This window comes from Coregonus lavaretus (genome assembly GCF_964263955.1).
Source record: "Coregonus lavaretus genome assembly, contig: HAP1_SCAFFOLD_1138, whole genome shotgun sequence".
Classification (NCBI taxonomy): Eukaryota; Metazoa; Chordata; class Actinopteri; order Salmoniformes; family Salmonidae; genus Coregonus; species Coregonus lavaretus.
The window spans coordinates 99,997-124,034 of NW_028156382.1; the positions used below are offsets into that span (position 1 = coordinate 99,997).

Genomic DNA, 24,038 nt, shown 5'->3' on the forward strand with positions numbered 1-24,038 from the left:
GGAGAAGGCTCTGATCATCACAACCCCTGCCTGACATTCTGGATGATCTGGAAGATAGCTGAGAGAGAGAGAGAGCGCGAGAGAGTGAGAGACAGTGATAGATAGGGAGAAGGGGGGAGAGAGAGTGAGGGGGAGACAGCGAGAGAGAGACAGTGAGAGACGGCGAGAGAGAGAGAAGGGGAGACAGTGAGAAAGAAAGAGACAGCGAGAGAGATAGAGATAAGGGGAGAGAGAGAGATGGGGGAGAGAGAGTGAGGGGGAGACAGCGAGAGAGAGACAGGGAGAGGGAGAGAGAGTGAGGGGGAGACAGCGAGAGAGAGATAGGGAGAGGGAGAGAGAGTGAGGGGGAGACAGCGAGAGAGAGATAGGTAGAGGGAGAGAGAGTGAGGGGGAGTGATAGATGGGGACAGAGAGTGAGGGGGAGTGATAGATGTGAGAGGGAGAGAGAGTGAGGGGGAGTGATAGATAGGGAGAAGGGGGGAGAGAAAGGAGAGAGCGATGAGGGAGATAGAGATTAGTATTCATAACAACACATTAAAGCACAATTCAGAGTCCATTGTGACTATCTATCCGGCTCTGTGACAGACCACCTCCCCACTCTCTCTCCATGTCCATCTGTTCAACTGAATGTGCAAAAAGAAATTGAGAATTATGAGAGCCAACAGTCCAATATTGTAGAACGCGTTTTGGACTGACAAGCCCTTTATACACACACACACTGTCTGTCACTTACCTGATCCACACACCACAAAGACAAAGAGAGCCAGGAGCCAGGGACCTACAAGAGACCTCTCCTCATTCATCACCCGCTGTAACACAGAAAGGACAGGGTTAATACCAGAGAGGACAGGAGACCTCTTCTTTCACCACCCGGCTACTGTGATAAGGAGATCGATGGTGAGGCATATATATGTACCTGGGGCAAAGACTCTGTGTTTTCCTGGGGGCAAAAGTTCAGGATATCACCAGGTTGATTCCCGAGGCTGTGAGTCAGTCACCGGGGGCTGATACTGTCATGGTTCATGTGGGGTCAAATGACATTATGAAGGGCAGATCAGAAGATGGATTTTAAAGAACTGATTGGGTCTCTACTTGACACCAACAAACGCCCCATAATATCTGGCCCTCTGCCCTCCCTAAATCGTGGCATTGAACGGTTCAGCAGACTTTTAGCCCTCCATAACTGGCTACGAGACTATTGCAGCTCTGTAGGTGTAACATTTATTGACAATTTTGATACCTTCTGGAAACAAAGCTCGTCTTATAAGGAGGATGGGATCCACCCAAATCATTTGGGTTCCTGGATCCTTTCACAGCATTATAAGGCTGCGTGAAGACAATGACTTATCAATGACAGATTACATTCATATTCTGACAATCTCTGAAATGCACTTAGATAATACCTTCGATGATACAGTGGTAGCAATACAGTGCCTTGGCGTTTTTCCTATTTTGTTGCATAATGGACATACACAAAACAGTCCAAACTGGTGAAGTGAAATGAAAAAAATAACTTGTTTCAAAAAATTCTAAAAAATGTATAACGGAAAAGTGGTGCGTGCATATGTATTCACCCCCTTTGCTATGAAGCCCCTTAATAAGACCTGGTGCAACCAATTACCTTCAGAAGTCACATTATTAGTTAAATAAAGTCCACATGTGTGCAATCTAAGTGTCACATGATCTGTCACATGATCTGAGTATATATACACCTGTTCTGAAAGGCACCAGAGTCTGCAACACCACTAAGCAAGGGGCACCACCAAGCAAGTGGCACCATGAAGACCAAGGAGCTCTCCAAACAGGTCAGGGACAAAGTTGTGGAGAAGTACAGATCAGGGTTGGGTTATAAAAAAATATCTGAAACTTTTAACATCCCACGGAGCACCATTAAATCCATTATAAAAAAATGGAAAGAATATGGCACCACAACAAACCTGCCAAGAGAGGGCCGTCCACCAAAACTCACGGACCAGGCAAGGAGGGCATTAATCAGAGGCAACAAAGAGACCAAAGATAACCCTGAAGGAGCTGCAAAGCTCCACAGCGGAGATTGAATATCTGTCCATAGGACCACTTTAAGCTGTACACTCCACAGAGCTGGGCTTTACGGATGAGTGGCCAGAAAAAAGCCATTGCTTGAAGAAAAAAAATAAGCAAACACGTTTCGTGTTCACCAAAAGGCATGTGGGAGACTCCCCAAACATATGGAAGAAGGTACTCTGGTCAGATGAGACTAAACGTGAGCTTTTTGGCCATCAAGGATAACGTTATGTCTGGCGCAAACCCAACACCTCTCATCACCCAGAGAACACCATCATGCTGTGGGGATGTTTTTCATCAGCAGGGACTGGAAAACTAGTCAGAATTGAAGGAATGATGGATGGCGCTAAATACAGGGAAATCTTTGAGGGAAACAAACCTGTTTCACTCTTCCAGAGATTTGAGACTGGGGCTCACCTTCCAACAGGACAATGACCCTAAGCATACTGCTAAAGCAACACTAGAGTGGTTTAAGGGGAAACATTTAAATGTCTTGGAATGGCCTAGTCAAAGCCCAGACCTCAATCCAATTGAGAATCTGTGGTATGACTTAAAGATTGCTGTACACCAGCGGAACCCATCCAACTTCAAGGAGCTGGAGCAGTTTTGCCTTGAAGAATGGGCAAAAATCCCAGTGGCTAGTTGTGCCAAGCTTATAAAGACATACCCCAAGAGACTTGCAGCTGTAATCGCTGCAAAAGGTGGCTCTACAAAGTATTGACCTTAGTCAATAGTTATGCACGCTCAAGTTCAGTTTTTTTGTCTTATTTCTTGTTTGTTTCACAAAATTTTTTTTTTTGCATCTTCAAAGTGGTAGGCATGCTGTGTAAATCAAATGATACAAACCCCCCAAAAATCCATTTTAATTCCAGGTTGTAAGGCAACAAAATAGGAAAAATGCCAAGGGGGGTGAATACTTTCGCAAGCCACTGTACATGGTTGTAAGATCTACAGAAAAGCCAATGGTGGAGGTGTTGCTGTTTATATACAGAACCACCTCCTGTAGAGGATCATCAACATGTATTGATCATATCTTTACTAATGCTGCAGAAATGTGTTTGAAAGCAGTATCCAGATCCATCGGATGTAGTGATCACAATATAGTAGCCATATCTAGGAAAACCAAAGTTCCAAAGGCTGGGCCTAATATAGTGTATAAGAGGTCATACAATACGTTTTGTAATGATTCCTATGTTGTTGATGTAAATAATATTTGTTGGTCTGTGGTGTGTAATGAGGAGCAAATAGACGCTGCACTTGACACATTTATGAAATTGCTTATTCTAGTTACTAATAAGCATGCACACATTAAGAAAATGACTGTAAAAACTGTTAAATCCCCATGGATTGATGAGGAATTGAAAAATGGTATGGTTGAGAGGGATGAGGCAAAAGGAATGGCAAATAAGTCTGGCTGCACAACCGATTGGCAAACGTATTGCAAATTGAGAAATCATGTGACTAAACTGAATAAAAAGAAGAAGAAACTACACTATGAAACAAAGATAAATGATATAAAGAATGATAGTAAAAAGCTTTGGAGCACCTTAAATGACATTTTGGGCAAAAAGGCAAACTCCGCTCCATCATTCATTGAATCAGATGGCTCATTCATCACAAAACCCACTGATATTGCCAACTATATTAATTATTTTTTTAATTGGCAAGATTAGCAAACTTAGGCGTGACATGCCAGCAACAAACACTGACACTACACATCCAAGTATATCTGACCAAATTATGAAAGAATTGTAATTTTGAATTCCATAAAGTGAGTGTGGAAGAGGTGAACATTATTGTTGTCTATCAACAATGACAAGCCACCGGGGTCTGACAACTTGGATGGAAAATTACTGAGGATAATAGCAGAATTTATTGCCACTCCTATTTGCCATATCTTCAATCTAAGCCTACTAGAATGTGTGTGCCCACAGGCCTGGAGGGAAGCTAAAGTAATTCCCCTACCCAAGAATAGTAAAGCCCCCTTTACTGGCTCAAATAATTGACCAATCAGCCTTTTACCTACCGTTAGTAACCCTTTGGAAAAAATGGTGTTTGACCAGATACAATGCTATTTTACAGTAAGATTGTGGGGGCTGTTTTGTTAGACTTCAGTGCGGCTTTTGACATTATCGATCATAGTCTATTGCTGGAAAAACTTGTGTTATGGCTTTACACCCCCTGCTATATTGTGGATACAGAGTTACCTTTCTAACAGAAGACAGAGGGTGTTCTTTAATGGAAGCCTCTCCAACATAATCCAGATAGAATCAGGAATTCCCCAGGGCAGCTGTCTAGGCCCCTTACTTTATTAAATCTTTACTAACGACATGCCACTGGCTTTGAGTAAAGCCAGTGTGTCTATGTATGCGGATGACTCAACACTATACACATCAGCTAATACAGCGACTGAAATGACTGCAACACTTAACAAAGAGTTGCAGTTAGTTTCAGAATGGGTGGCAAGGAATAAGTTAGTCCTAAATATTTCTAAAACTTAAAGCATTGTATTTGGGACAAATCATTCACTAAACCCTAAACCTCAACTAAATCTTGTAATAAACCATGTGGAAATTGAGCAAGTTGAGGAGACTAAACTGCTTGGAGTAACCCTGGATTGTAAACTGTCATGGTCAAAACATATTGATACAACAGTAGCTAAGATGGCGATAAGTCTGTCCATAATAAAGAGCTGCTCTACCTTCTTAACAGCACTATCAACAAGGCAGGTCCTACAGGCTCTAGTTTTGTCGCACCTGGACTACTGTTCAGTCGTGTGGTCAGGTGCCACAAAGAGGGACTTAGGAAAATTGCAGTTGGCTCAGAAACAGGGCAGCACGGCTGGCCCTTGGATGTAACCAGAGAGCTAACATTAATAATATGCATGTCAATCTCTCCTGGCTCAAAGTGGAGGAGAGATTGACTTCATCACTACTTGTATTTGTAAGAGGTATTGACATGTTGAATGCACCGAGCTGTCTGTTTAAACGACTGGCACACAGCTCAGACACCCATGCATACCCCACAAGACATGCCATCAGAGGTCTCTTCACAGTCCCCAAGTCCAGAACAGACTATGGGAGGCGCACAGTACTACATAGAGCCATGACTACATGGAACTCTATTCCACATCAGGTAACTGATGCAAGCAGTAGAATCAGATTTTAAAAAACAGATTCAAATGCACCTTATGGAACAGCGGGGACTGTGAAGAGACACACACAGATGCATACACACACACGATAACATACGCACTATACACACACGTACACATGGATTTTGTGTTGTAGATATGTGGTAGTGGAGTAGGGGCCTGAGGGCACACACTTAATATGGGTTAATACCAGAGAGGACAGGAGACCTCTTCATTCACCACACGCTGTAACAAGGACAGGGTTAATACCACACAGAGAGAGACAGGGTTAATACCACACAGAGAGAGACAGGGTTAATAAAGCACACAGAGAGACAGGGTTAATACAGCACACAGAGAGAGACAGGGTTAATACAGCACACAGAGAGAGACAGGGTTAATACCGCACACAGAGAGAGACAGGGTTAATACCACACAGAGAGAGACAGGGTTAATACAGCACACAGAGAGAGACAGGGTTAATACAGCACACAGAGAGAGACAGGGTTAATACAGCACACAGAGAGAGACAGGGTTAATACCACACAAATACAGACAGAGACAGGGTTAGGGTTAATACCGCACACAGAGAGAGACAGGGTTAATACAGCACACAGAGAGACAGGGTTAATACAGCACAAAGAGAGAGACAGGGTTAATACCACACACAGAGAGAGACAGGGTTAATACAGCACACAGAGAGAGACAGGGTTAATACCGCACACAGAGAGAGACAGGGTTAATACAGCACACAGAGAGAGACAGGGTTAATACAGCACACAGAGAGAGACAGGGTTAATACCACACAGAGAGACAGGGTTAATACAGCACACAGAGAGAGACAGGGTTAATACAGCACACAGAGAGAGACAGGGTTAATACAGCACACAGAGAGAGACAGGGTTAATACAGCACACAGACAGAGACAGGGTTAATACAGCACACAGAGAGAGACAGGGTTAATACCACACACAGAGAGAGACAGGGTTAATACAGCACACAGAGAGAGACAGGGTTAATACCGCACACAGAGAGAGACAGGGTTAATACCACACAGAGAGAGACAGGGTTAATAAAGCACACAGAGAGACAGGGTTAATACAGCACACAGAGAGAGACAGGGTTAATACAGCACACAGAGAGAGACAGGGTTAATACCACACAAATACAGACAGAGACAGGGTTAGGGTTAATACCGCACACAGAGAGAGACAGGGTTAATACAGCACACAGAGAGACAGGGTTAATACAGCACACAGAGAGAGACAGGGTTAATACAGCACACAGAGAGAGACAGGGTTAATACCACACACAGAGAGAGACAGAGACAGGGTTAATACCACACAAATACAGACAGAGACAGGGTTAGGGTTAATACCGCACACAGAGAGAGACAGGGTTAATACAGCACACAGAGAGACAGGGTTAATACAGCACACAGAGAGAGACAGGGTTAATACAGCACACAGAGAGAGACAGGGTTAATACAGCACACAGAGAGAGACAGGGTTAATACCACACACAGAGAGAGACAGGGTTAATACAGCACACAGAGAGAGACAGGGTTAATACCGCACACAGAGAGAGACAGGGTTAATACAGCACACAGAGAGAGACAGGGTTAATACAGCACACAGAGAGAGACAGGGTTAATACAGCACACAGAGAGAGACAGGGTTAATACAGCACACAGAGAGAGACAGGGTTAATACCACACAGAGAGAGACAGGGTTAATACAGCACACAGAGAGAGACAGGGTTAATACAGCACACAGAGAGAGACAGGGTTAATACAGCACACAGAGAGAGACAGGGTTAATACAGCATACAGACAGAGACAGGGTTAATACAGCACACAGAGAGAGACAGGGTTAATACCACACACAGAGAGAGACAGGGTTAATACAGCACACAGAGAGAGACAGGGTTAATACCGCACACAGAGAGAGACAGGGTTAATACAGCACACAGAGAGAGACAGGGTTAATACAGCACACAGAGAGAGACAGGGTTAATACAGCACACAGAGAGAGACAGGGTTAATACCACACAGAGAGAGACAGGGTTAATACAGCACACAGAGAGAGACAGGGTTAATACAGCACACAGAGAGAGACAGGGTTAGGGTTAATACAGCACACAGAGAGAGACAGGGTTAATACAGCACACACAGAGAGACGGGGTTAATACCACACACAGAGAGAGACAGGGTTAATACCACACAAATACAGACAGAGACAGGGTTAGGGTTAATACCGCACACAGAGAGAGACAGGGTTAATACAGCACACAGAGAGAGACAGGGTTAATACCACACAAATACAGACAGAGACAGGGTTAGGGTTAATACCGCACACAGAGAGAGACAGGGTTAATACAGCACACAGAGAGAGACAGGGTTAATACAGCACACAGAGAGAGACAGGGTTAATACCACACACAGAGAGAGACAGGGTTAATACAGCACACAGAGAGAGACAGGGTTAATACAGCACACAGAGAGAGACAGGGTTAATACAGCACACAGAGAGAGACAGGGTTAATACAGCACACAGAGAGAGACAGGGTTAATACAGCACACAGAGAGAGACAGGGTTAATACCACACAGAGAGAGACAGGGTTAATACAGCACACAGAGAGAGACAGGGTTAATACAGCACACAGAGAGAGACAGGGTTAGGGTTAATACAGCACACAGAGAGAGACAGGGTTAATACAGCACACAGAGAGAGACGGGGTTAATACCACACACAGAGAGAGACAGGGTTAATACCACACAAATACAGACAGAGACAGGGTTAGGGTTAATACCGCACACAGAGAGAGACAGGGTTAATACAGCACACAGAGAGAGACAGGGTTAATACCACACAAATACAAACAGAGACAGGGTTAGGGTTAATACCGCACACAGAGAGAGACAGGGTTAATACAGCACACAGAGAGAGACAGGGTTAATACAGCACACAGAGAGAGACAGGGTTAATACCACACACAGAGAGAGACAGGGTTAATACAGCACACAGAGAGAGACAGGGTTAATACAGCACACAGAGAGAGACAGGGTTAATACAGCACACAGAGAGAGACAGGGTTAATACAGCACACAGAGAGAGACAGGGTTAATACAGCACACAGAGAGAGACAGGGTTAATACAGCACACAGAGATAGACAGGGTTAATACCACACACAGAGAGAGACAGGGTTAATACAACACAGAGAGAGACAGGGTTAATACAGCACACAGAGAGAGACAGGGTTAATACAGCACACAGAGAGAGACAGGGTTAATACAGCACACAGAGAGAGACAGGGTTAATACAGCACACAGAGAGAGACAGGGTTAATACAGCACACAGAGAGAGACAGGGTTAATACAGCACACAGAGAGAGACAGGGTTAATACCACTCACAGAGAGAGACAGGGTTAATACAGCACACAGAGAGAGACAGGGTTAATACCACTCACAGAGAGAGACAGGGTTAATACAGCACACAGAGAGAGATACAGGGTTAATACCACACAAAGAGACACAGGGTTAATACAGCACACATACAGGGTTAATACCACACACAGAGAGAGACAGGGTTAATACAGCACACAGAGAGAGACAGGGTTAATACAGCACACAGAGAGAGACAGGGTTAATACCGCACACAGAGAGAGACAGGGTTAATACCGCACACAGAGAGAGACAGGGTTAATACCGCACACAGAGAGAGACAGGGTTAATACAGCACACAGAGAGAGACAGGGTTAATACCACACAGAGAGAGACAGGGTTAATACAGCACACAGAGAGAGACAGGGTTAATACCGCACACAGAGAGAGACAGGGTTAATACAGCACACAGAGAGAGACAGGGTTAATACAGCACACAGAGAGAGACAGGGTTAATACAGCACACAGAGAGAGACAGGGTTAATACAGCACACAGAGATAGACAGGGTTAATACCACACACAGAGAGAGACAGGGTTAATACAACACAGAGAGAGACAGGGTTAATACAGCACACAGAGAGAGATACAGGGTTAATACAGCACACAGAGAGAGACAGGGTTAATACAGCACACAGAGAGAGACAGGGTTAATACAGCACACAGAGAGAGACAAGGTTAATACAGCACAGAGAGAGACAGGGTTAATACCACACAGAGGGAGACAGGGTTAATACAGCACACAGAGAGAGACAGGGTTAATACAGCACACAGAGAGAGACAGGGTTAATACAGCACACAGAGAGAGACAGGGTTAATACAGCACACAGAGAGAGACAGGGTTAATACCGCACACAGAGAGAGACAGGGTTAATACAGCACACAGAGAGAGACAGGGTTAATACAGCACACAGAGAGAGACAGGGTTAATACCACACAGAGAGAGACAGGGTTAGGGTTAATACAGCACACAGAGAGAGACAGGGTTAATACTGCACACAGAGAGAGACAGGGTTAATACAGCACACAGAGAGACAGGGTTAATACCACACAAAGAGACACAGGGTGAATACCACACACATACAGGGTTAATACCACACACAGAGAGAGACAGGGTTAATACAGCAGACAGAGAGAGACAGGGTTAATACCACACACAGAGAGAGACAGGGTTAATACCACACACAGAGAGAGACAGGGTTAATACCACACACAGAGAGAGACTGGGTTAATACCACACACAGAGAGAGAGAGACAGGGTTAATACCACACACAGAGAGAGACAGAGACAGGGTTAATACCACACACAGAGAGAGACAGGGTTAATACCACACACAGAGAGAGAGAGACAGGGTTAATACCACACACAGAGAGAGACAGGGTTAATACAGCACACAGAGAGAGACAGAGACAGGGTTAATACCACACACAGAGAGAGACAGGGTTAATACCACACACAGAGAGAGACAGAGACAGGGTTAATACAGCACACAGAGAGAGACAGGGTTAATACCACACACAGAGAGAGAGAGACAGGGTTAATACCACACACAGAGAGAGACAGGGTTAATACCACACACAGAGAGAGACAGAGACAGGGTTAATACAGCACACAGAGAGAGACAGGGTTAATACCACACACAGAGAGAGAGAGACAGGGTTAATACAGCACACAGAGAGAGACAGGGTTAATACCACACACAGAGAGAGACAGGGTTAATACAGCACACAGAGAGAGACAGGGTTAATACAGCACACAGAGAGAGACAGGGTTAATACCGCACACAGAGAGAGACAGGGTTAATACAGCACACAGAGAGAGACAGGGTTAATACAGCACACAGAGAGAGACAGGGTTAATACCACACAGAGAGAGACAGGGTTAGGGTTAATACAGCACACAGAGAGAGACAGGGTTAATACTGCACACAGAGAGAGACAGGGTTAATACAGCACACAGAGAGACAGGGTTAATACCACACAAAGAGACACAGGGTGAATACCACACACATACAGGGTTAATACCACACACAGAGAGAGACAGGGTTAATACAGCAGACAGAGAGAGACAGGGTTAATACCACACACAGAGAGAGACAGGGTTAATACCACACACAGAGAGAGACAGGGTTAATACCACACACAGAGAGAGAGAGACAGGGTTAATTCCACACACAGAGAGAGACAGAGACAGGGTTAATACCACACACAGAGAGAGACAGGGTTAATACCACACACAGAGAGAGAGAGACAGGGTTAATACCACACACAGAGAGAGACAGGGTTAATACAGCACACAGAGAGAGACAGAGACAGGGTTAATACCACACACAGAGAGAGACAGGGTTAATACCACACACAGAGAGAGACAGAGACAGGGTTAATACAGCACACAGAGAGAGACAGGGTTAATACCACACACAGAGAGAGAGAGACAGGGTTAATACCACACACAGAGAGAGACAGGGTTAATACCACACACAGAGAGAGACAGAGACAGGGTTAATACAGCACACAGAGAGAGACAGGGTTAATACCACACACAGAGAGAGAGAGACAGGGTTAATACAGCACACAGAGAGAGACAGGGTTAATACCACACACAGAGAGAGACAGGGTTAATACAGCACACAGAGAGAGACAGGGTTAATACAGCACACAGAGAGAGACAGGGTTAATACCGCACACAGAGAGAGACAGGGTTAATACAGCACACAGAGAGAGACAGGGTTAATACAGCACACAGAGAGAGACAGGGTTAATACCACACAGAGAGAGACAGGGTTAGGGTTAATACAGCACACAGAGAGAGACAGGGTTAATACTGCACACAGAGAGAGACAGGGTTAATACAGCACACAGAGAGACAGGGTTAATACCACACAAAGAGACACAGGGTGAATACCACACACATACAGGGTTAATACCACACACAGAGAGAGACAGGGTTAATACAGCAGACAGAGAGAGACAGGGTTAATACCACACACAGAGAGAGACAGGGTTAATACCACACACAGAGAGAGACAGGGTTAATACCACACACAGAGAGAGACAGGGTTAATACCACACACAGAGAGAGAGAGACAGGGTTAATACCACACACAGAGAGAGACAGAGACAGGGTTAATACCACACACAGAGAGAGACAGGGTTAATACCACACACAGAGAGAGACAGGGTTAATACCACACACAGAGAGAGAGAGACAGGGTTAATACCACACACAGAGAGAGACAGGGTTAATACAGCACACAGAGAGAGACAGAGACAGGGTTAATACCACACACAGAGAGAGACAGGGTTAATACCACACACAGAGAGAGACAGAGACAGGGTTAATACAGCACACAGAGAGAGACAGGGTTAATACCACACACAGAGAGAGAGAGACAGGGTTAATACCACACACAGAGAGAGACAGGGTTAATACCACACACAGAGAGAGACAGAGACAGGGTTAATACAGCACACAGAGAGAGACAGGGTTAATACCACACACAGAGAGAGAGAGACAGGGTTAATACCACACACAGAGAGAGACAGGGTTAATACCACACACAGAGAGAGAGAGACAGGGTTAATACCACACACAGAGAGAGACAGAGACAGGGTTAATACCACACACAGAGAGAGACAGGGTTAATACCACACACAGAGAGAGACAGGGTTAATACCACACACAGAGAGAGACAGGGTTAATACCACACACAGAGAGAGAGAGACAGGGTTAATACCACACACAGAGAGAGACAGGGTTAATACAGCACACAGAGAGAGACAGAGACAGGGTTAATACCACACACAGAGAGAGACAGGGTTAATACCACACACAGAGAGAGACAGAGACAGGGTTAATACAGCACACAGAGAGAGACAGGGTTAATACCACACACAGAGAGAGAGAGACAGGGTTAATACCACACACAGAGAGAGACAGGGTTAATACCACACACAGAGAGAGACAGAGACAGGGTTAATACAGCACACAGAGAGAGACAGGGTTAATACCACACACAGAGAGAGAGAGACAGGGTTAATACCACACACAGAGAGAGACAGGGTTAATACCACACACAGAGAGAGAGAGACAGGGTTAATACCACACACAGAGAGAGACAGAGACAGGGTTAATACCACACACAGAGAGAGACAGGGTTAATACCACACACAGAGAGAGAGAGACAGGGTTAATACCACACACAGAGAGAGACAGGGTTAATACCACACACAGAGAGAGACAGGGTTAATACCACACACAGAGAGAGAGAGACAGGGTTAATACCACACACAGAGAGAGACAGGGTTAATACAGCACACAGAGAGAGACAGAGACAGGGTTAATACCACACACAGAGAGAGACAGGGTTAATACCACACACAGAGAGAGACAGAGACAGGGTTAATACAGCACACAGAGAGAGACAGGGTTAATACCACACACAGAGAGAGAGAGACAGGGTTAATACCACACACAGAGAGAGACAGGGTTAATACCACACACAGAGAGAGACAGAGACAGGGTTAATACCACACACAGAGAGAGAGAGACAGGGTTAATACAGCACACAGAGAGAGACAGGGTTAATACAGCACACAGAGAGAGACAGGGTTAATACCACACACAGAGAGAGACAGGGTTAATACCACACACAGAGAGAGACAGAGACAGGGTTAATACCACACACAGAGAGAGAGAGACAGGGTTAATACAGCACACAGAGAGAGACAGGGTTAATACAGCACACAGAGAGAGACAGGGTTAATACCACACACAGAGAGAGAGAGACAGGGTTAATACCACACACAGAGAGAGAGAGACAGGGTTAATACAGCACACAGAGAGAGACAGGGTTAATACCACACAGAGAGAGACAGGGTTAATACCACACACAGAGAGAGACAGGGTTAATACCACACACAGAGAGAGAGAGACAGGGTTAATACCACACACAGAGAGAGACAGAGACAGGGTTAATACCACGCACAGAGAGAGAGAGACAGGGTTAATACCACACACAGAGAGAGAGAGACAGGGTTAACACCAAACAAAGAGAGGGACAGAGACAGGGTTAATACCACACACAGAGAGAGACAGAGACAGGGTTAATACCACACACAGAGAGAGAGAGACAGGGTTAACACCAAACAAAGAGAGGGACAGAGACAGGGTTAATACCACACACAGAGAGAGACAGAGACAGGGTTAATACCACACACAGAGAGAGACAGGGTTAATACAGCACACAGAGAGAGACAGGGTTAATACAGCACACAGAGAGAGACAGGGTTAATACCACACACAGAGAGAGACAGGGTTAATACAGCACACAGAGAGAGACAGGGTTAATACCACACAAGGAGAGAGAGAGACAGGGTTAATACCACACACAGAGAGAGACAGGGTTAATACCACACACAGAGAGAGACAGAGACAGGGTTAATACAGCACACAGAGAGAGACAGGGTTAATACCACACACAGAGAGAGAGAGACAGGGTTAATACCACACACAGAGAGAGACAGGGTTAATACCACACACAGAGAGAGAGAGACAGGGTTAATACCACACACAGAGAGAGACAGAGACAGGGTTAATACCACACACAGAGAGAGACAGGGTTAATACCACACACAGAGAGAGACAGGGTTAATACCACACACAGAGAGAGAGAGACAGGGTTAATACCACACACAGAGAGAGAGAGACAGGGTTAATACCACACACAGAGAGAGACAGAGACAGGGTTAATACCACACACAGAGAGAGACAGGGTTAATACCACACACAGAGAGAGACAGGGTTAATACCACACACAGAGAGAGAGAGACAGGGTTAATACCACACACAGAGAGAGACAGGGTTAATACAGCACACAGAGAGAGACAGAGACAAGGTTAATACCACACACAGAGAGAGACAGGGTTAATACCACACACAGAGAGAGACAGAGACAGGGTTAATACAGCACACAGAGAGAGACAGGGTTAATACCACACACAGAGAGAGAGAGACAGGGTTAATACCACACACAGAGAGAGACAGGGTTAATACCACACACAGAGAGAGACAGAGACAGGGTTAATACCACACACAGAGAGAGAGAGACAGGGTTAATACAGCACACAGAGAGAGACAGGGTTAATACAGCACACAGAGAGAGACAGGGTTAATACCACACACAGAGAGAGACAGGGTTAATACCACACACAGAGAGAGACAGAGACAGGGTTAATACCACACACAGAGAGAGAGAGACAGGGTTAATACAGCACACAGAGAGAGACAGGGTTAATACAGCACACAGAGAGAGACAGGGTTAATACCACACACAGAGAGAGAGAGACAGGGTTAATACCACACACAGAGAGAGAGAGACAGGGTTAATACAGCACACAGAGAGAGACAGGGTTAATACCACACAGAGAGAGACAGGGTTAATACCACACACAGAGAGAGACAGGGTTAATACCACACACAGAGAGAGAGAGACAGGGTTAATACCACACACAGAGAGAGACAGAGACAGGGTTAATACCACGCACAGAGAGAGAGAGACAGGGTTAATACCACACACAGAGAGAGAGAGACAGGGTTAATACCACACAGAGAGAGAGAGAGACAGGGTTAACACCAAACAAAGAGAGGGACAGAGACAGGGTTAATACCACACACAGAGAGAGACAGAGACAGGGTTAATACCACACACAGAGAGAGAGAGACAGGGTTAATACCACACACAGAGAGAGAGAGACAGGGTTAATACCACACACACAGAGAGAGAGAGACAGGGTTAACACCAAACAAAGAGAGGGACAGAGACAGGGTTAATACCACACACAGAGAGAGACAGAGACAGGGTTAATACCACACACAGAGAGAGACAGGGTTAATACAGCACACAGAGAGAGACAGGGTTAATACAGCACACAGAGAGAGACAGGGTTAATACCACACACAGAGAGAGACAGGGTTAATACAGCACACAGAGAGAGACAGAGACAGGGTTAATACCACACAAGGAGAGAGAGAGACAGGGTTAATACCACACACAGAGAGAGACAGGGTTAATACCACACACAGAGAGAGACAGGGTTAATACAGCACACAGAGAGAGACAGGGTTAATACCACACAAGGAGAGAGAGAGACAGGGTTAATACCACACACAGAGAGAGACAGGGTTAATACCACACAGAGAGAGACAGGGTTAATACCACACAGAGAGAGACAGGGTTAATACCACACAGAGAGAGACAGGGTTAATACAGCACACAGAGAGAGACAGGGTTAATACCACACACAGAGAGAGACAGGGTTAATACCAGACAGAGACAGCGAATTGAAAAGTAGCCTAGTTAACTGAATTGGAAAAAGCACCCGGCTGAAAATGACTCTGTAGTCGGGTGTATATCTACCTAAAAGGTTACTAAGGTTACTAAGGTGTGTACCAATCTAACTTTTGTTGTTGTTGCTGATATGAAAGATATGGTCCTTACGCTTCCAAACCGTACAGCAAACGATGCATGTTAATGTTCACGCCTTCGTCCGATGACTCTTAATATGTGTAACGTAATGGAATGGCTAGTAGGTCATCGTAGTCTTTTAGGTAGCTAGCGTGCTGGAATCAGTTTGAATGGCCAGCTGATTTAGGGTGCGTTCGTAAATTCGCTCTGGCTATCTACTCCGATTTCAGAGCACTCTCGTCTGAGTGTGCAAGAGCGCAGAATGACTGATGAATGTACGAATGCTCAACACCCGTTGAATACGGCCGGTAAACGTCGGCAAAAAAAGCGTAATTAAATTGTTGCCAGCAGCACAGTTAGTCATAACAGCTCTGGATAACATGAAAACAGCCTAATGGTCAGAGTGAGGTGTTCTCTCATTTGTGTCTGGAAGTAGCTAGCAAGCTAGCCACCGTTAGCTTGGGTGCTTGACTGCCGTTGTGAGGTCAGAACGCTCCGATCAACCTTACTCCTCTGCCAGAGTGTCCAGCGTGCGCTTTGAACGCTCCGATCAACTCTACTCCTCTGCCAGTGTCCAGCGTGCGCTTTGAACGCTCCGATCAACTCTACTCCTCTGCCAGTGTCCAGCGTGCGCTTTGAACGCTCCGATCAACTCTACTCCTCTGCCAGTGTCCAGCGTGCGCTTTGAACGCTCCGATCAACTCTACTCCTCTGCCAGTGTCCAGCGTGCGCTTTGAACGCTCCGATCAACTCTACTCCTCTGCCAGTGTCCAGCGTGCGCTTTGAACGCTCCGATCAACTCTACTCCTCTGCCAGTGTCCAGCGTGCGCTTTGAACGCTCCGATCAACTCTACAACTCTGCCAGAGTGTCCAGCTTGCGCTTTGAATGCTCCAACAGCGAAACGCTCCGAATTTAGTAACGCCCAGAGCGCACTCTGGCACTCCAGATTGACTTTACGAACGCGCCCTTAATAGGTGTCATGTAAAAAAAAATCTTCCCTGCTTGAAATAGTTGCCAATCGTTCGGATTGTGACGTCATGCTGTAACATTTCTCCCAGCGTGAAAATAATAATATCATATAAAATGTTCCCAGTTCAACAATTGCAGGAGCATTTCTTTATGTGGATGACTGAGCTCGTGCGGTTCTGTGGGCACGCGCATTCCCTTAACACATCTACCAATCAACGGAGGCCGGGAGAATTGACTCTGACCAATCAGAAAGCTGGTTGACAACATGACGTCACAATCCCAACGACCGGGAAAAAATAAAAAAATAAATAACATTGTAAAGTGGTTATTCCACTGGCTATAAGGTGAGTGGTTATTCCACTGGCTATAAGGTGAATGCACCTATTTGTAAGTCGCTCTGGATAAGAGCGTCTGCTAAATGACGTAAATGTAAATGTAAAGATGTTTTACATGACGTCAGGCAACTAACGTTAGTAGCTAACAACCAGCTAGTTAACTAGATGCTAACCGTGGTCTTCTGGACGTGTCCTCGCTGCGTTATGGTCTTGCTGTGTTTTTCCTCGTTAGCTCGTTTTCATCCGTTGGTAACCGCCGACATGTCGAGAACCGGTGTCATATCACTCACATTAAATAACGATACACTAATTCTACCAACCGTTGGTAACCGCTGTATCGTCCAGATCGCGAAGGCTACTTGTTGTTAGCCTGCTGCTAGCCGGCTAGCTACCGGAAGTTGATGCTTCTAGCGTCACGTGATGCGGGCGCCCTGAGATACATATTTGCTAAGGACAGATCTAGGATCTGTTTATTACCCTAAACTAGACCAAAATAAGTTGGCCTGGAAGTACAACGCAAAAACCTACCTTGAATCAGTTTAAAATTACACGAAAATGACATCTCGATAGTTAGCTAAAATTTAGCTAGCTGTCTTCTAGGTTGAATATATTTATTTCGCCCTAGCTGTCTTCAGGAACCCTGTCGACTGCATTTCAAGCAGTGTTTTTGATACATCTATTAACGTAGCCAAGTTAGAACATATTTTCCATGGACTGTGCATGTACCCTCTCTCTCCCAGTTTCGCTGTAACTGTCCACCATCTTCCTAAACTCGTCCGTTTCGTCGTGATCCTCGCCGATATAACCGTCGTTGGGATGTGCTTCACGATACTTCTCTGTGTTGGTCGGCAGTTTGAACACTTTTCTCTGTCTCACATCCATATTTTCATTCATTTTGCAGAGCAAACAAAATACACATTTTTCCCCAGCCTTGTCTTCTGGACTGGAAAGTTTATAGCTAACTATAACTAGCTAGCAACGTGTAGCCGCGCCGTTGGCTATGGCAGTGCATGCACGTCATACCGCACGAATCCAGAAGAGGGCGCACAAGTACCATGCATCGAATACCACACCTCTTTAAATAATACAAATAATATGCCATTTAGAGTACAACTCCTTATACTACCATACAAGTACCATGCATCGAATACCACACTTCTTTGATGAGGTTGGCATCCAATAAATGTTGCATTACCGCCACCTAATAGACTGGAATACAACTCCCTTATACTTCGCTTGAAAAAATAAACAAATACCCTAGCATCTAACACTACACTCACAAAAAAATAATAAAAACACCACCCTACTCCACTATTTAAATCAATGTAGTCCCATCTCAGGTCAACAATCTGAAAGGATGGGACACCACCACTTAACACTCCCTGTAACTCTTCTGATGTCAAGTCTCTCACACCCAAATACCTCTTCTGCAGCTGCCACCACATCCTCTATTTTCTGCGACTTACGTTCCATCCCTGCAGTACAATTGATAACCATTGCCATAAATGGCTAAAATCCCAATCTTACTGAAACATATCACTTGTTGGTTTATCCCTCTGTACTGGTACATATCTATAATAATAAATAATAATATGCCATTTAGCAGACGCTTTTATCCAAAGCGACTTACAGTCGTGCGTGCATACATTTTTGAAGATCTACTACTAACCACTCCTCTCAGGATCCCTCCCCCTTGACCCATCTTCCTCTACTTTCTTCACTGCCTCAGCATATGACAACTTCTGCTCTACTCTTACCCTGGAAACCTCAACCTGCCTCTCTCTCGCACGGGACATTTCAGATCCCCAGCCCCATGGGCACGTCTACAATTAACACATACCACTACTTTCCCCAATGCTGCACATTCCCTTGTCTCATGCCCTTCTGCACACTTCTCACACCTTGGAACCTCCCTCCTGCACACTGCTGTCACATGCCCATAAGCTTGACACCTGTAACAACATAATGTATTCAGCACAAAAGCTCTTACAGGATAACTTATATATCCTAACATCACTTTGTCATCACTCATATCTACCTCAAATACCTTATTATTATCTATCCTGATGCCTAGTCACTTTACCCTGCCTTCATGTACATATCTACCTCAAATACCTTATTATTATCTATCCTGATGCCTAGTCACTTTACCCTGCCTTCATGTACATATCTACCTCAAATACCTTATTATTATCTATCCTGATGCCTAGTCACTTTACCCTGCCTTCATGTACATATCTACCTCAAATACCTTATTATTATCTATCCTGATGCCTAGTCACTTTACCCTGCCTTCATGTACATATCTACGTAAAATACCTTATTATTATCTATCCTGATGCCTAGTCACTTTACCCTGCCTTCATGTACATATCTACCTCAAATACCTCGTACCTCTGCACATTGATCTGGTACTGGTACTCCCTGTATATAGCTGCACATTGATCTGGTACTGGTTCTCCCTGTATATAGCTCTACATTGATCTGGTACTGGTACTCCCTGTATATAGCTCTACATTGATCTGGTACTGGTACTCCCTGTATATAGCTCCATATTGATCTGGTACTGGTACTCCCTGTATATAGCTGCACATTGATCTGGTACTGGTACTCCCTGTATATAGCTCCACATTGATCTGGTACTGGTACTCCCTGTATATAGCTCCACATTGATCTGGTACTGGTACTCCCTGTATATAGCTCCACATTGATCTGGTACTGGTACTCCCTGTATATAGCTGCACATTGATCTGGTATTGGTACTCCCTGTATATAGCTGCACATTGATCTGGTACTGGTACTCCCTGTATATAGCTCTACATTGATCGGGTACTGGTACTCCCCGACTAGAATCACTACTCTCGACGGGTCTGACCTAGAGTATGTGGACAACTACAAATACCTAGGTGTCTGGTTAGACTGTAAACTCTGCATTCCAGACTTACATTAAGAATCTCCAATCCAAAGTTAAATCTAGAATCGGCTTCCTATTTCGCAACAAAGCCTCCTTCACTCATGCTGCCAAACATGCCCTCGTAAAACTGACTATCCTACCGATCCTTGACTTCGGCGATGTCATTTACAAAATAGCCTCCAACACTCTACTCAGCAAATTGGATGTAGTCTATCACAGTGCCATCCGTTTTGTCACCAAATCCCCATATACTACCCACCATTGTGACCTGTACGCTCTTGTTGGCTGGCCCTCACTACATATTCGTCGCCAAACCCACTGGCTCCAGGCCATCTATAAATCACTGCTAGGCAAATCCCCGCCTTATTTCAGCTCATTGGTCACCATAGCAGCACCCACCCGTAGTCTGCGCTCCAGCAGGTATATCTCACTGGTCATCCCCAAAGCCAACACCTCCTTTGGCCGCCATTCCTTCCAGTTCTCTGCTGCCAATGACTGGAACGAACTGCAAAAATCTCTGAAGCTGGAGACTCTTATCTCCCTCACTAACTTTAAGCATCAGTTGTCAGAGCAGCTTACCGATCACTGCACCTGTACACAGCCCATCTGTAATTAGCCCACCCAACTACCTCATCCCCATATTGTTATTTATTTTGCTAATTTGCACTCCAGTATCTCTATTTGCACATCATCTCTTGCTCATCTATCATTCCAGTCTTAATACTAATTGTAATTATTTTGCACTATGGCCTATTTATTGCCTTACCTCCATAACTTGCTACATTTGCACACACTGTATATATATTTATTTCTGTTGTATTTTTGACTTTATGTTTTGTTTACCCCATATGTAACTCTGTGTTGTTGTTGTTTTTATCGCACTGCTTTGCTTTATCTTGGCCAGGTCGCAGTTGTAAATGAGAACTTGTTCTCAACTGGCTTACCTGCTTAAATAAAGGTGAGAAATATATATATATATATATATATATATATATATATATAGCTCTGTTCTTGTGTATTTTATTTTATTCCTCTTGTGTTAGTTACCATTTTATTTTTTATAATAATCTTTTCAACTCTGCATCGTTCGGAAAGGTTCGTAAGCAAACATTTCACTGTAAAGTCTACACCAGATGTATTCGGTGCATGTGATAAATAACATTTGATTTAATATATATTTCAAATGTTAATATTAAGACAAATATTTGTGAAAGAAAAGTAGAGATTGTCCCGTCTTTCAAGAATCCCTGATTTGTGTCTTGACATATCTCATGTGACTCTAAATGTTTCTAGACTTATAAGAGATTATCCGTTTGGACAATTTTACCACGGAGTTTGTTTTACCAGTGCTTTTACTTCTGTTTAACCAACTAGAAATAGAGCCAAAATGCGCAGTTACTATGGTAAATTGCCAGTGCATGTCATACCGCATTAATCCACAAGAAGGCGGACACGCATCATGTATCAATCACAATAACAGTATTTCAATGACCATTTAGTCAACGAACATTTCCTTGTTTGATTCAAAAATGTCGACAGAGAGATGTTCAGTTTGGCACAGGAGGACTTGGCCAGAACAGTTTTATTATTTCAGAGCGAGAGAGAGAGAGAGAGAGAGAGAGAGAGAGAGAGAGAGAGAGAGAGAGAGAGAGAGCGAGAGAGGGAGGAACGCTCTTAGTCTAGTAGAAGTGCTTTTGACTTCCATCATGGAAAATAAACCTTGCAGTTCTCTCCATCCATATATACTCCTGCAGGGTTGGGGCCAATTGAGCTTTCGATACCAGAATGATCGATTCATTAAATAATTGACTGTATTGAAGGTCTGATTTGAGCCCAATCCTGCTCCACTGCCAGTGATAAATATAAACCATATCAAACCATACCAGACCAGACCAAATATAGACAGTAGAACACACAACAGGTCATGTTAACATGTTACTGGTAGCGTGTTACAGGGAACAGTTAGACAGTAGAACACACAACAGGTCATGTTAACATGTTACTGGTAGCGTGTTACAGGGAACAGTTAGACAGTAGAACACACAACAGGTCATGTTAACATGTTACTGGTAGCGTGTTACAGGGAACAGTTAGACAGTAGAACACACAACAGGTCATGTTAACATGTTACTGGTAGCGTGTTACAGGGAACAGTTAGACAGTAGAACACACAACAGGTCATGTTAACATGTTACTGGTAGCGTGTTACAGGGAACAGGGAAGATGTAATCATGTTTGACACATGTTGGTCTCAGTTTCACATACAAGTTTACACAACAGAAGGCCTGTCAGGTTTTACATGAATACAATGGAATAACACACACACACACACACACACATTATACACACACACACACACATTATACACACACACACACACATTATAAACACACACACACATTATACACACACACACACACATTATACACACACACACATTATAAACACACACACACATTATACACACACACATTATACACACACACACACATTATACACACACACACACATTATACACACACACACACATATTATACACACACACACATTATACACACACACACATTATACACACACACACATTATACACACACACACATTATACACACACACACATATTATGCACACACACACACATATTATACACACACACACATTATACACACACACACATTATACACACACACACACATATTATACACACACACACATTATACACACACACACACACATTATACACACACACATATTATACACACACACACACATTATACACACACACACATTATACACACACACACATTATACACACACACACATTATACACACACACACATTATACACACACACACACATATTATACACACACACACATTATACACACACACACACATTATACACACACACATATTATACACACACACACACATTATACACACACACACATTATACACACACACACTATACACACACACACACATTATACACACACACACACATTATACACACACACACACATTATACACACACAAACACATTATACACACACACACACACACACACACACACACACAGGCGACACACACACACACATTATACACACACACACATTATACACACACACACACATTATACACACACACACACACACACACACACACACATTATACACACACACACACATTATACACACACACACACATTATACACACACACACACACACACACATTATACACACACACACATTATACACACACACACACATTATACACACACAAACACATTATACACACACACACACACATTATACACACACACACACACATTATAAACACACACACACATTATACACACACACACATTATACACACACACACACATTATACACACACATACATTATAAACACACACACAGGCGACACACACACCAGAGTTAGTTGTACTGGCTGTAACAGAGCCAGGGGTTGGAGGTCAAAGGTCATTAGTATTTGTTCCCACATGGAGCCTCAGAACACCTAAAGGTCACGTGGGGTCAGGGAGATGACCTCTACAGTCACACAGGATCACAGTTCATAGTTCAGGGGTTAGATATCAAGGGTTGGGAATGTTCCATCCATCCGTCTGACTGTCAGTGAGAGAGATCTCCCAGCATTCCCTCTGTCTTTGACACACACAGGAAGTAGTGGGGTGAAAGGTAGCCAATCAGAACACAAGGCCACTGGTGGTTGTCCAA

General features: G+C 44.2%; 1 pseudogene across 1 annotated transcript; it reads right to left on the reverse strand.

Annotated features, from left to right (window-relative positions):
* On the reverse strand, positions 1-18,272 carry LOC311126419 (annotated as a pseudogene). The gene is made up of 4 exons: positions 18,117-18,272; positions 17,564-17,672; positions 734-809; positions 1-58 (listed from the first exon to the last, which is right to left on the reverse strand). The product of its transcript is annotated as an uncharacterized misc_RNA (transcript).
* Positions 18,273-24,038: the final 5,766 nt, after the last annotated feature.